This window comes from Fukomys damarensis, unplaced genomic scaffold, assembly GCF_012274545.1.
Source record: "Fukomys damarensis isolate Sample0158 unplaced genomic scaffold, DMR_v1.0_HiC HiC_scaffold_15, whole genome shotgun sequence".
NCBI classification, from domain to species: Eukaryota; Metazoa; Chordata; class Mammalia; order Rodentia; family Bathyergidae; genus Fukomys; species Fukomys damarensis.
Genome location: NW_022900927.1, coordinates 56,010,813 through 56,022,906, shown reverse-complemented (window position 1 = coordinate 56,022,906; position 12,094 = coordinate 56,010,813). Strand labels below are relative to the sequence as shown.

At 47.4% G+C, this 12,094-nt stretch overlaps 1 protein-coding gene across 3 annotated transcripts in view; it reads left to right on the top strand.

The window, feature by feature from the left end:
• The window catches only part of Tmcc3 (transmembrane and coiled-coil domain family 3), a 250,785-nt gene that overhangs the window by 92,674 nt on the left and 146,017 nt on the right, over positions 1 to 12,094 (top strand). For 2 of the 3 annotated variants that reach the window (XM_010629193.3, XM_010629192.3), the window contains exon 2: positions 2,024 to 2,079. The exons of the other annotated variant lie outside the window; for it this stretch is intronic. The gene's annotated coding sequence lies outside the window, so the exon portion shown is untranslated. The remainder of the gene's footprint in view (positions 1 to 2,023; positions 2,080 to 12,094) is intronic. 3 annotated transcript variants of the gene reach the window in all.

Below are 12,094 nucleotides of genomic sequence, written 5' to 3'. Positions count from 1 at the left end.
TTTTTTTTTTTCAGCTTTAATTGAGTTTATTGGTACATTTTAGGTATACAGAACAGTTACATTCATCATTGGGATCTTGTACCTCTACATGACAGGTCTTGATTCTCATTTTTTCCCCTTGTCCCTGCCCTCCCTTCACCCCCTCCTCCTCTCCCCATCTACAAACACTTTATTTCTATCTTTTCATTATCTCACATTTTTTTCTTTTCCCTTATTACCCTTCCCCTACCCATCCCACCTTCCCACAAGCATCTTCTTTTTTTAAATACCCTCTCACGGTGCAAAGAATTAAGTGTTTCTGCCCACCCAATAGGTAAATAAGTGGTCACTTGTGCCAGTCTTACTGGTAGAGTGAGACTTTTAAAGAATGTTTGCTGCCTGTTTGCATTTATTCCTTTTATTATTGTCTCAGATATGTAGGAAAACAGATCCTCCACACAATTATTATTCCTATCAGTTGCCAGATGCTTTATAAAAATTTTATATATATTTAGATTCAAAAATGTAAAGTCAACTTGAAGCAGTTTAAAGTCAATGTGTTTCCCAGCCCGACGAAAGTGGGCTGTGCTTGAACTGGCTGTTTCGGGTACCCCAAAGGACCAGATGGGTGTCTGAGCCTCCGGCAGGGCAGGACGGATGCTCCTCAGCGGCCAGATGACCAGGAGATGCGCAGGTCCTCCTGCTACAGGAATATTCACGTACAGCTACTGCTTCTCTTGTCTAGAGCTGACTAGATTAAGGGGCAAATTGCATCTTCAGTTCATGTGCTGATGTGTTTGGAGGCAGCTGGATGGGGAACAGTATTTCTCCTCCCTGCATCTCCTCAGGGTCTCAGAGTCTGGCTTGTTCTGGACCATGGGGCAGCGCTCAGAGAGGCTTTTTGAAGTTGCTTAGAGCAGGGAGAAAGAGGACTCGCTTTGGAAGGCTCATGACCCTCTGCTCTGGATGGGGTCACTTGCGGGCTGAGGCTCAGGATTGCTTCTGAAAAATGGACTCTAAATAAAAAGCGAGGGCCTACTCAGAGAATGCACTGAAAGGCAAGAGCCACCAGAAATTCACCTAAAATGAGCCTGGCTTATGTGAGGCCTTTCTGGGAATAGGTTTCTAAAATCAGGACAAAGTAAGCAAGATCCTGAGGAGTGGGGTCCTCTCCACTGTGCTCTATCCTGGTCTGTCTGACCCTTCTCTTCCTGACTTTCTCTGTGTTCTTGTGCTTTCCCTGACCCTGCCATTTTCCCCACTGCCCCCTCACTCCTTCAAGCTGAAACCCCACCCTTGTTTCTTCCTCAGACGTCCTTCCTCCTGCCCTGTCTCCTGATTCTCAGAACTTGCCGATTAAGCAGCAGTGAACTGTTTTTAAACATGTATGCGCTTTCTAGCTGGACATGGCAGGGCACACCTGTAATCCCAGCCCTCAGGAGGCTGAGGCAGGAGGATCAACACAAGCTGGAGGTCAGCCTAGGCTACACAGTGAGTTTAAGGCCAGCCTGAACTACATAGGGAGACCCTGTCTCAAAAAACAAGCGAAAACAAAACAAAACAACATACACTTCTCTAAAACCTGTCCTTTTGTATCCATAACTTGCAAGTAATAAACTTTTTTAAAAAGATCAATTTAAAATACAAAAAGGCTATATTCTCACAGAGAGTAGAGAGTAAATGACAAAAGAAGAGTCCTTCTTCCTGCCCTACCCCAGCTGCTCTAATGTACCTTCAGTGTGGTGGGTTTGTTGTTTATCTTTCAGAGTTTTCCTATTCAGATATAAATACTTTTATGTATTAAAAAAAACTACATCTACAAAAATAAGACCATGTTGTGTAACTTGCCTTTGAAACTCAGTGCACTATATGCAGGTTTTATTTCGTGGATTCACCGTTCTGGTGTAGAGCTGTGTCCTAACTTAACTGAAACTCTCTCCCGTTGGTGCACGTTCAGTTTCTCTCTGGTGTTTCCAGGTTAGGCACAGTGATACAATAAACATTGTTTCGCATTGACCTCTGTGTATGTTTCCTGGCATTTCAGATGAAACACCAGAAGAGGAGCATGCAGGTCAAGGACTATGTGCATTCTGAATACTGGTGAGTTTCTGTGCTAACCTGCACCCCATCTTCAAGTCCCAGTAAGTGTCACCTTCTCGGGGAGTCTGGGTCGACCACAGCCTTCCTGTTTCTCCTAAAATGTCCACAACGCACAGGGACGTGCCTCAGTTTTGGCAGTCGTGCCGTTTGAATATTGGTTAAATAGTCTGTCTCTATTCCTGGCTTTTAGGTTCTTTTTTTTTAATTCATTTTTTCTGATTTCAGGAGCAACCCGTTCTTTATGTAAAATTCCAGCAGTACAGACATACCAGACATTGAGGAAATGCCTATTGTTTTTTTGTGGGCTCGTTTTGTTTTGAGACAGGGTTGACTACATATTTCATGCTGAACTTTAACTCGCTCTGTAGCCCAGGCTGGCCTTGAACGAGCCTGCAATCTTGCCTCAGACTTCCCAGTGCTGGGACTACAGGCGTGCGCCAGCAACCCAGCAAAGTACCTATTATAGAGAGCCCTTTGCTGCTGCCCCATGCTTGTTTCTCTTGTTAGTATGTACAGTTCACCCCACAAGGGCAGCTGCGCACATCCATCTCACCCCAAGCCTGAGTTCCAAGAGGATCAGGGTCGTCTCTCTTTGTTTCCAGGCGGTGGCGCCTAACAAGGCCCCTGGTACGCGGCGCGTGCTCAGTATGTGTCCCCTGAATGGATGGGAAGACACTGCCCTCAAGCTTGTGCTGTTACATGGGGGCCTGGGACAGACACGTGTGACTAACGGATGTCTTACCTGCTCAGCCTCCAGAAGGGAAGGTTTTACAGAGCCTGTCCAGAAATGAATGCTGATGTTATTCACTGTCTTCTCTGTGATTTGGTTTCATAGCTGTTAGGAACTATTTAGTGTCCCTAACAAAGCCAATGCAGGAGCCCGGGAAGCAGTTATTAGCTACAGTGGATCGGTTTGCTGATGTGATTTGTGGCCATGTGTGTTTATTAAATACTCACTCTGTGCTTCTGAAGTCAGTAGCCCCTGTATTTGCAGAGCCAGGCAACCTGGTAAAGTCAGACGTGAAGCCAGGCCCTGCTCAAATGCCTGGATCTAACAGCAGTAGGCATAATAGCTACCACTATGGAGAGCTCATCACGTGCTGTTTTACATGCCATTTAACCCTCATAAGAGCACTGTGAGGAAAATACTGTTTTTCTTCAGGTTCTGGATGATACTCAAACCCTGGAGGTGAACGTCCTAGGCTCCCACCACTCTTAAATACTGGTACTTGGGTTTGAACCCAGGTCTTTTTGGTTATAAACAGTCTTAGTCACTTTTCTTGTTGCTGAGACAAAATACCCAACACCCAAAGCTAAAGGAGGAAAGGGTTATTTTGGCTCAGTTGGTAGAGGATTCATAGTTGGCTGGTTCCAAGGCAGGGTGGCCTGGCAGAGAGACATTGCATAAGAAAAACAGTTCATGGTGGGAAGAAGACAGAAAAGTAGCAAGGAGGCAGCAGCTGGCCTGCCTTCTTTCTGTCCTTTTATATCCATCCAGGCTACCCACACCCAGAAGTGCCTTCCCATTAGCCAAACCCAGGACTATGCCAAAGCAATCAGTGGACTAATTTAGTAATCACACACCCTTAACCCTAGCATCACAAACTTAGTCCCAGCATCACACACCCTAGATCCAGCCACCTCTCAGAAGCCCCACCTATGACTGACTGCATGAGGCTTTGGGTGGCCATGAAGACACAAGCCATAACATAAACCCTCCAGACTCTTTTTTAAAATAAAAGCTCCTCCTTCTTGTTCTCTAGCCCCAAAACAGTCCTTCCACCTTGGCATAGGGAAAGTAGATGATCTCATGGAAAAAGCAGGAGTGGTTTTGCTTATTCACAAAAACAGTATGAAATCCTCAAGAAACCATCTCACTTTTGGGAACTTATTCTTCCTTTCTAAACTGATGGCCCCCTGGTGAGGACAGGGATTAGTTCACAGGGTCACATTCGCCTGGGGGAGGGGCAGGAGACCCTGTAACAGTCACCCATCCTTTTGTTGTGAGGGAGGGGCTTCCAGAGATCACAGAAGGAATGAGAGGTCTGGAGAGCTAGAGTTTAAGAGAATTAAACATAAGTGAGTTAAAAACTAGAGCCAGAACATAAGGGTGGGCTGATGCATGGATCCTATGAGGTCACAGATGACACAGATTGCTCCAGTGCCATCCTCCTACATAGGAGCTAAAGTGACCTTGTAGGTTTGATTTTTGTTACAGTCTATTTGATATGAGATATTCCTTTAGAAAATGAGGTGTTTGTCTACAATCCTAAAAATCCTGAAATGTTTGAGGAAATTCTTTGCTTATTACACCTTAAATTGTGTAGCATTTGCAATAGGACTTGGAGTTAGCACTCTGTAGTCAGGCACATGACTGTGTCTTCAGTAAGACATATGGTAATTTATAGTAAAGAGTTTATGTAATAACTTCATGTCATGTCAGAGCATTTTTTTCTACCAAATGATTTAAATACACTTAAGAAAAATATTTCTGTTTCCAGAACATTTTGGGTTTCAGAATTACAGATAAAGGATGGTAGGCCTGTAGTTTTTCCTTTTTAAAGTCAGTAGGCTGGCAGCAGTTTAATGTGTGGGCCACCAAATATATGCTGGAGAGAGGACCCTCGTGCCCCTGTTAGAGGCAAAGTAAGCCCTGTTTCCATGGGGGCCTCCTGGGCAGTGGGGGGCTGCCAGGCACCTTTTCTGTGGATGACCTGTGGCAGCTTCGTTCCAAGCTTGGCAGTCTCAGGGGTGGGGAGCTCTGTCTGCTCCCCAGTATCACCCCAACTCCTCCAGCCTCCATCCCATTTTCCTCCCCACAGTGGATCTGTGAGCTGCCAGTTGCCACCTCATCTGGGCAGGGACTGTCGCAGCTCTCAGTATTCGGCCGGCTGCATTTCTGGACACTGCACACTCCCTGGGCCTTTGTTCCTTCTCTTGGGAGCATTCACCATGGAAACCATCGCGGGCATCTCCTCCCGGCCCCAGGTGGTCCCCGAGGCTTGGCCCACACCGTGCCACACTGGAAGTCACCATCTGGCTCCCGGCTTTGCTTTTCACTGTCATGGCTCCGCTCACTTGCTATCTCAGGGGGTTTAGGGTGTATGTGTGGTTCTGCACACCTGGTGACCCTACTCAGTGTGGAAAAAACTCACTTTCACACCCACAGTACACCCTGTTTCCAAAGGGACTAGGACAGCCGAGCCAGATGGTTTAACCCACTTTGGTTCCTTTAAGGCTCTGTTTCACAACCTCACCTCCGTTTGCAGAGTACGTCACGCAGAGGGGGTCCTCAGAGACCATTCATACCCATAAGTGGCTGCCCGCCGGTGGTGGTGGCTGAAGCTTGACAGCACCCTGGGCTTCTCTAGCACCTGATTTATCAGAGTGCGGTGTTTATGCCATGTGGTTCTTCTAGTCTTCAAATCAGCCTGGTGACTTAAGTTGCCAAGGAAACCGTGTCTAGTGAGGCCTGAAGATTTACCGCCTATTCCCAGGTTGCAAGGTTTTCTCCAGAATTCTTGCTGACACAGTTTACTTTCATAACCTCCCAGCCCCGGGGAGATATAAATCTTTGAGCTTTCCCACACAGTTCACCTTCCTACCACAGGGGGGCAAAGAAGATGTGCTTGGCGGGGTTGGGGGTGGCGAGGGGGGCCATGAACTTCTGGAAATTGTGTGCACTGTTTTGAGTGGGTGGATGGATGGATGGATGAGCAAGTTTTGGAAGGCGTGGAGAGGCTTGTACTGCACCCTCAGCCCACATTCTGAAGTGGTACAGCCTTGAGCCAGCAATTTAAGTCTTCTGAGTGTCTGGAAAGTGAGAATCGTACTAGATCTTATCCCACTCATTAGCAGTGAGGTTAGGATGAAATGCATGTGAACCGCCTAGTACAGTGCCCATCCACCTTCCATAGAAGTTAGCTTGTCTGTGCACCTCACAGGGTTGTAGCAACAGGCTTGATCTTTGTTACTCAGAATCAGATAGCAGATTATAGCTTCTAGTGATTGTCACCATTGTGAACACCATGTGAACCTGGCGCTGTACCAGGCATCTTCGCAGAACTGCCTCGTATGATCTTCATTCCAGGAGACGGGCCAGCGCGTGTATCCTTCTTCCCTTTTACAGGTGGCTCAAGGGAGACCAAGACCACCCATCTAATTGGCTAAGAACATTTGATCCTGCTCTCAATCTGGTGGAAAAACAGATCGTACAAGCAGTGGCAGGGCGGACTGGGAGGAGAGTCCTGACTCCGGAAGAGCGTTGTCCGGAACAGCAGCAGGAGCTAAAGGCCCACAGGCAGGGGGCGCTCAGGAGCCAGGGTTCTCGCTGCAAAAGCCGGATGGGAGGTGAGCGCAGACCTGAGACCAAAGGGGAATCTCCTTGGCTCCCTGAAAAAGGAGATGACCGTGCAGAGGAAGAGGGAAGACACAGAGCAGAGAAGTAACTTAAATGATCACTTGTCGGCACACTCGCAAACCGCGCAGCCATCCGCGGCGACTCTGAGCGGCCCACAGCCTGAGAACGAGAACTTGAGCTGCATTACGTGGGGAAGAGATCAGGTTCCAGCTGGGGCCGCTCTAACCCACAAAGGTCAGACTCAGAAGTTATGCAGAAGAAGGCACGCGACTCTGGTGTTAGATCGGTAGATTTTAAAGCTTATTCGGAAGCTTCTGTAGTTTGGCTTTAGTTGCTTACAATACGCGGCCTGGTTGGGCGGGATTTTAGCATTCCGGGGCGTCCACCCTCTTTGGTCCCAGCTCCTTAATTCCTCGGTCCATTTCCTGCCTGCCTCTTGCAGGTGCTGTGGTTGTGGCCCCAAGGGTCATGGTCTGCCCTATCTCGGGATCTTGGCACCGACCCCAGACAGCTCGGCCCACTGCTAGAGGCAAACGCGCCCCTGTCCTTCTCCCAAACACTCTAATTAACGTCCCCCCTTTGTTCGTGAGGTCCTTCCCGGTAGCGATCTCGAGGGATTAAGCAGGGAAATTAAGTCATCAGAGAGGTGACAACCGAAATAACCGAGTGTCGGGCAGCGGTGCCCCCTGACCCAGCTTATTACCGTTTGGAGCCTGGTGCTTTTGGACAATTGCCTGGCTGTGCCTACGTCTGCCCTGCGAGTGTTCTTACAGCATTTAGTGGGAGCCTTCCTGCTCTTGCAGGTCAGTGGGAAAGGCGGCGACCCGGCCGCAGCCACCAGCCTTACCTGCGGGACCCCTGTGCTACGGGCTGCGTGTTTCTCAGTTCTGTCCCTGCTGAAGGCTTCTTGAGACACTTGCTAATTGTGTTTAAGACCTGATGGCTGGGTATTTGCTTTAAGATGATCCAGTGCATATGCAGAAAACTATGCGAGGCTCTGAAATTAGAAGAGTGAGGCCTTTGTGGGGCCTGTTCGTTTCAAGATTGTCTAAGGAAAAAGGTTTAAATAGCACTTAAAAAGGTGGTAAGAACAACATACCAGGAGCAAGTGTGGGAAAAGCCTCAGGTGACAGCAGCCCTTGTCATCCCCCTTGGGCGTGTGCTGGGCCCTGCCTGGACCCAGGGGTGCCGGGCTGGCGGCGGCTGTGGACACTGGGCAGGTGGCCGTGACTGTTCGGTGAGAGGTCAGGAAATCTTCAGTTTGTTATTTTCATTCACTAAATGTTGCCAGGGTGCAGTTCCGGACGCTGAGGTTCCGGCGAAGTTCCGGAAATAGCGGGGCGCGGGTGTTGAACATGAGCACGAGTCCTAGCCAGGCCAGTCCAGGTGGGAACAGGTGGGAACATGAAGGAGGGTGCGGAGCTGGAGAAGACACGCCGAGGAGCCTCTCGGGGAGCCCCAGTCACCACGAGGGGAGGGGTCGTGAACCGCTGGCCCTGAGGGGAGCAGCTGTCCAAACACAGGGCGCTGCTGGGAGGGGTGCAGCCGGGCAGGGTGGAGGGGTGCAGCCGGGCAGAGTGGAAATCACCGGATAGAACGCGCGCACGCTGCCCTGGCGGCTCCTTCCTGCCTCCCTCTTTATTGCTCTCAGACGCCTGCTTCCCAGAGATCAGCACGTCTCCCTGGGTTCCGTTTTTCAGTCATTTGCCTTCCTAGCTCCCCTCCGAGCTCCCGAAGATGTTCCGTGCTGACTTTTGATTAAGGAGCCTCTCCCGCTGAAACGCGACCAGGCTGGCCTCAAGGGGGATTTGCGCGGATTAGAGGGTGGTCATGAGTCACGAGGCTGCAGTCAGCTGTAGTCCTGCAGAACCACGTCCAGATCTTCTCTTATTTTTCACAAGTTGAATCTGAGATGTTTGTTGATGATATAACCAGGCTTTGCTTTTGGTGTGATTTAATAAAAAAAAATTTTTTTTTTGGTTTTTTTGTTTGGAGACAGGGTTTGACGGTGTAGCTCAGGCTGGCCTTGAACTCATTATGTAGCCCAGGCTGGCCTTCAACTTGTGGTGATCCTCCTGCCTCAGCTTCCAGAGTGCTGGGATTACAGGCGTGCACCACAGTGACTCAATGACTAGCTGATTTTTGTTTCTTTGTTTTTTGTTGTTTTGTTTTTGGGTACTGGGGATTGAATTTTGGACCGTGCACTTGTGAGGCAGGCAGCGGCACCACTGAGCGAAAACCCCAACCTTTTATTTATTTATTTATTTTAAAAGTTTTATTTTGAAAGACAACATTCCTTATATGAGGAAAGCATGAGGATGTACAGATTGGTATTGGGTTTAAAAATATGCATGCCTTTTGACCAGAAAAATCCCACCTCTAGTAGTTTATTCTAAGAAGATAATTATGGGTGTGTACAAAGGGTTTTGCCTCAAAAAAAATCTTCGTTTATAAGAATTAAATGGGAAATGAAGTAATATTGAGTAATAGGAGATGGATGAAATGATTTTGGCACCTCATTTAAAATGATATTGTAGGGAGACCACTTTCTGGTCTCCTTTCTGTCTCTTAGATAGAAGCTTTCTTTCAATAAATTTTTCCTACTCTTAAAGATAAAATTATACTGTAGGAGAGTAAATTTCATGGCATGAAAAGCTGTTTGTTACATTTTATGTCATGAATACATTTGGCTGCAACTAAAAACAGTTATTGAAAAAGGCTGTAATGAATAGGAATTAATTTCTCTCACGTGGCATGCAGACTGATGTAGGCAGCATCTGGCACTGGTTCAGTTGATAAAGTAACATCAGAACCAGTGCCTCTGCCTTTTCTGAGTGCATTCTAACGGGTGACACCTAAGGGTCACAAGAGAGCTGCTGCGGCTTCAGCCATGCAGTCTGGAGCAGAGAAGGAACAGGAGTAGTAACTGCTGGCCCTCCACTACTCCTCAGGAAAGCAAAAACTTTCCTGGAAGCCTGCTGACACTTCTTTGCATTCTTTTGGCCAAAACAATGTCACATGGCAACCTTTGGTTGCAAGAGGTGCTAAGGAAGTATTCAGCTCTTCAGAAGCTGAGGGAGATGAGGGTTAGGATTGAGTGTTGGAGCAGCCACACCACAGGGTCCGCTGCCCAGTATTAAGCAAAAAATGTAGTTTGCAGAATAAAATTTACAACAGGACCCATTAAGAGATGTAAAATAAAATGTAAAGCCACCGAGTTTTTCAAAATGAGGAAAAAGTACTTCAAATTTTCATTTGAGCCATTTTCTTGTTTCGTATTTTCAATACTTTGTGCAATATAGAGTTAAGATGAGTCTAACTCCCTGTCAGCCGATTTAGAAGTGCTGAAACTCTAGATACTGGGAATGTAAGTGGGATTTGTCATGCCTGGCCTGAGACCTCCACAGAAAACATGCTGTTCTATGCAAACAACAGGTTACTCTCAGTAAATAGGACAGATGGCTGGAGTAGAATTTAGGACAGAGCCTACAGTTTCCCCGGTGCCGAGTCAAGCGATTGTCTGCACACCTGCGCTGACCATCCTTGGACCCTCAGTCATAAACATTCCCATTCCCAAACCCTATAGAAACTTAATTTCTCCTCCAGCTGGCTGCTGAGTTCCCGCCCTCTCCTCCCCGCTCCATCCACACACAGATAAATAAATTTGGCTCTTCTCAGCCAGCTGCTGAAATCTGTCCCGTTTCAGTCCCTGTCCACACCTGGATAGGAATAAAGCTTTTTCTCACACAAGGCCTCTAGCCAGCCATTTATAACAGGATTATGGAATTGTTTTTCCTCTCCTTTTTTAAAAAGCAAATATTTTCTATAATGAGCATCTATTACTTTTCTTGAAAATTATAAAAGATAGTTTGTTAAATTTTATATCAAGGCAGATGAAATATATTTACCTTTGTTTTTGTTTTGCTCACCTTTTCATTATAGACACAATTAAGCGAAACTCAAGTAAGTAACGGGGACCTTATTCCAATTCCACAGCCCATTAGAAGCTGCTTGGCCAGCCCTCTGGGCTCATTTTCCAGCACAAGAATAACTACTCTACTTTGTCTGTTTTTTTTTTGTTGTTGTTGTTGTTGTTGTCATTTTTAAAAATAACTTTGCTCTATTTTGGGGTCCTTACAAGCCAAATGTGGACTTTTAAATTCTCCCAACCAACCACATCCTAAGCTCCCATTGTGTATTGTGCTTAGTGTTTTCTGATAGGAAGTGTCTTCCCCCATTCAGATTATTGATGCCTGGGTGGTGGTCAACTTGGAACACCCAGCTGAACTGAGTCAGTGTGGTGCTGGGCGTGGGAGACCCATCTGAGAATTATTACCTGCAGCATAAAAAGAGAACTAGAAGGGAAGATGTTGATTTTCTTGGAGAAGCTTGCTGCAGTTGGTTCTCATTGTCTGAAGAGCTTGGGTCCTTGCTGTCACCTGAGATGGCTGCTGTTCTTTGGGGGGGACTCTGGTCTTCGCCTTAAGCATCACTTCCTAGCTCCAGTGCAGATCCCTCAGCCTGGTGCCACACGTCTTTCATCCCTCCCGTGTAGCCTTTCTGACTCCCACCACTGGCCTTTGAGCCTTCCTCTTGTAGATCCTCAATACGGACTTGCATGAGACGTTGCTCTGGGCTCGAGGCCTCTGGCTGCCCTCATGGAGGACACTGCCTTGGGCTCTAGGCCTTCAGCTGGACTTGGGTGGGACATCACTGTGGGATCCTCTGGATCTCTAGTGTGTGGACAGATCTCTCGCACTCCTTTGCGTTTGACTCTTTGGATGAATATTATTAAATAATACTGTAAAAGTCCTGTATTAAATCTATTCCCTTGCAAACCTTGACTACCACACCAGGGTTGTACATTCTATTTCACGGTCAGTTGGTCATTTTCCATTGGTTATATCTGTGTGGTTGGCACTGCATTAGGTGCTAGGAACCTTTCATCCCTCCCGTGTAGCCTTTCTGACTCCCACCACTGCCTTTGAGCCTTCCTCTTGTAGATCCTCAATACGGACTTGCATGAGACGTTGCCCTGGGCTCGAGGCCTCTGGCTGCCCTCATGGAGGACACTGCCTTGGGCTCTAGGCCTTCAGCTGGACTTGGGTGGGACATCACTGTGGGATCCTCTGGATCTCTAGTGTGTGGACAGATCTCTCGCACTCCTTTGCGTTTGACTCTTTGGATGAATATTATTAAATAATACTGTAAAAGTCCTGTATTAAATCTATTCCCTTGCAAACCTTGACTACCACACCAGGGTTGTACATTCTATTTCACGGTCAGTTGGTCATTTTCCATTGGTTATATCTGTGTGGTTGGCACTGCATTAGGTGCTAGGAATATAATGATGACAATATGCGGTCCTGGGATTGAAGACATTTACAGGGCCCAGGAGGCAGACCAGGAAACAGACAGTTACCATATAGAGACACAGCCAAGCTTTGTGGGGTGCAGGGGTGACATCTAGTGAGGTCCCCGTAAGGAAGTCACTCATACAGAGCTCTGCAAAGGGAAAAATTGTGAAGTAGGAAGACCGGTGTGGGAAGATGGAGCAGGGAAGCTTTCAAGGGAGAGGAAGACAATTTTGTCCTTTCCCCAAATAAGTCTGGGAGTAGTGGCGGGCTAGACTTCCTCCTGGACAAGAGACACTGC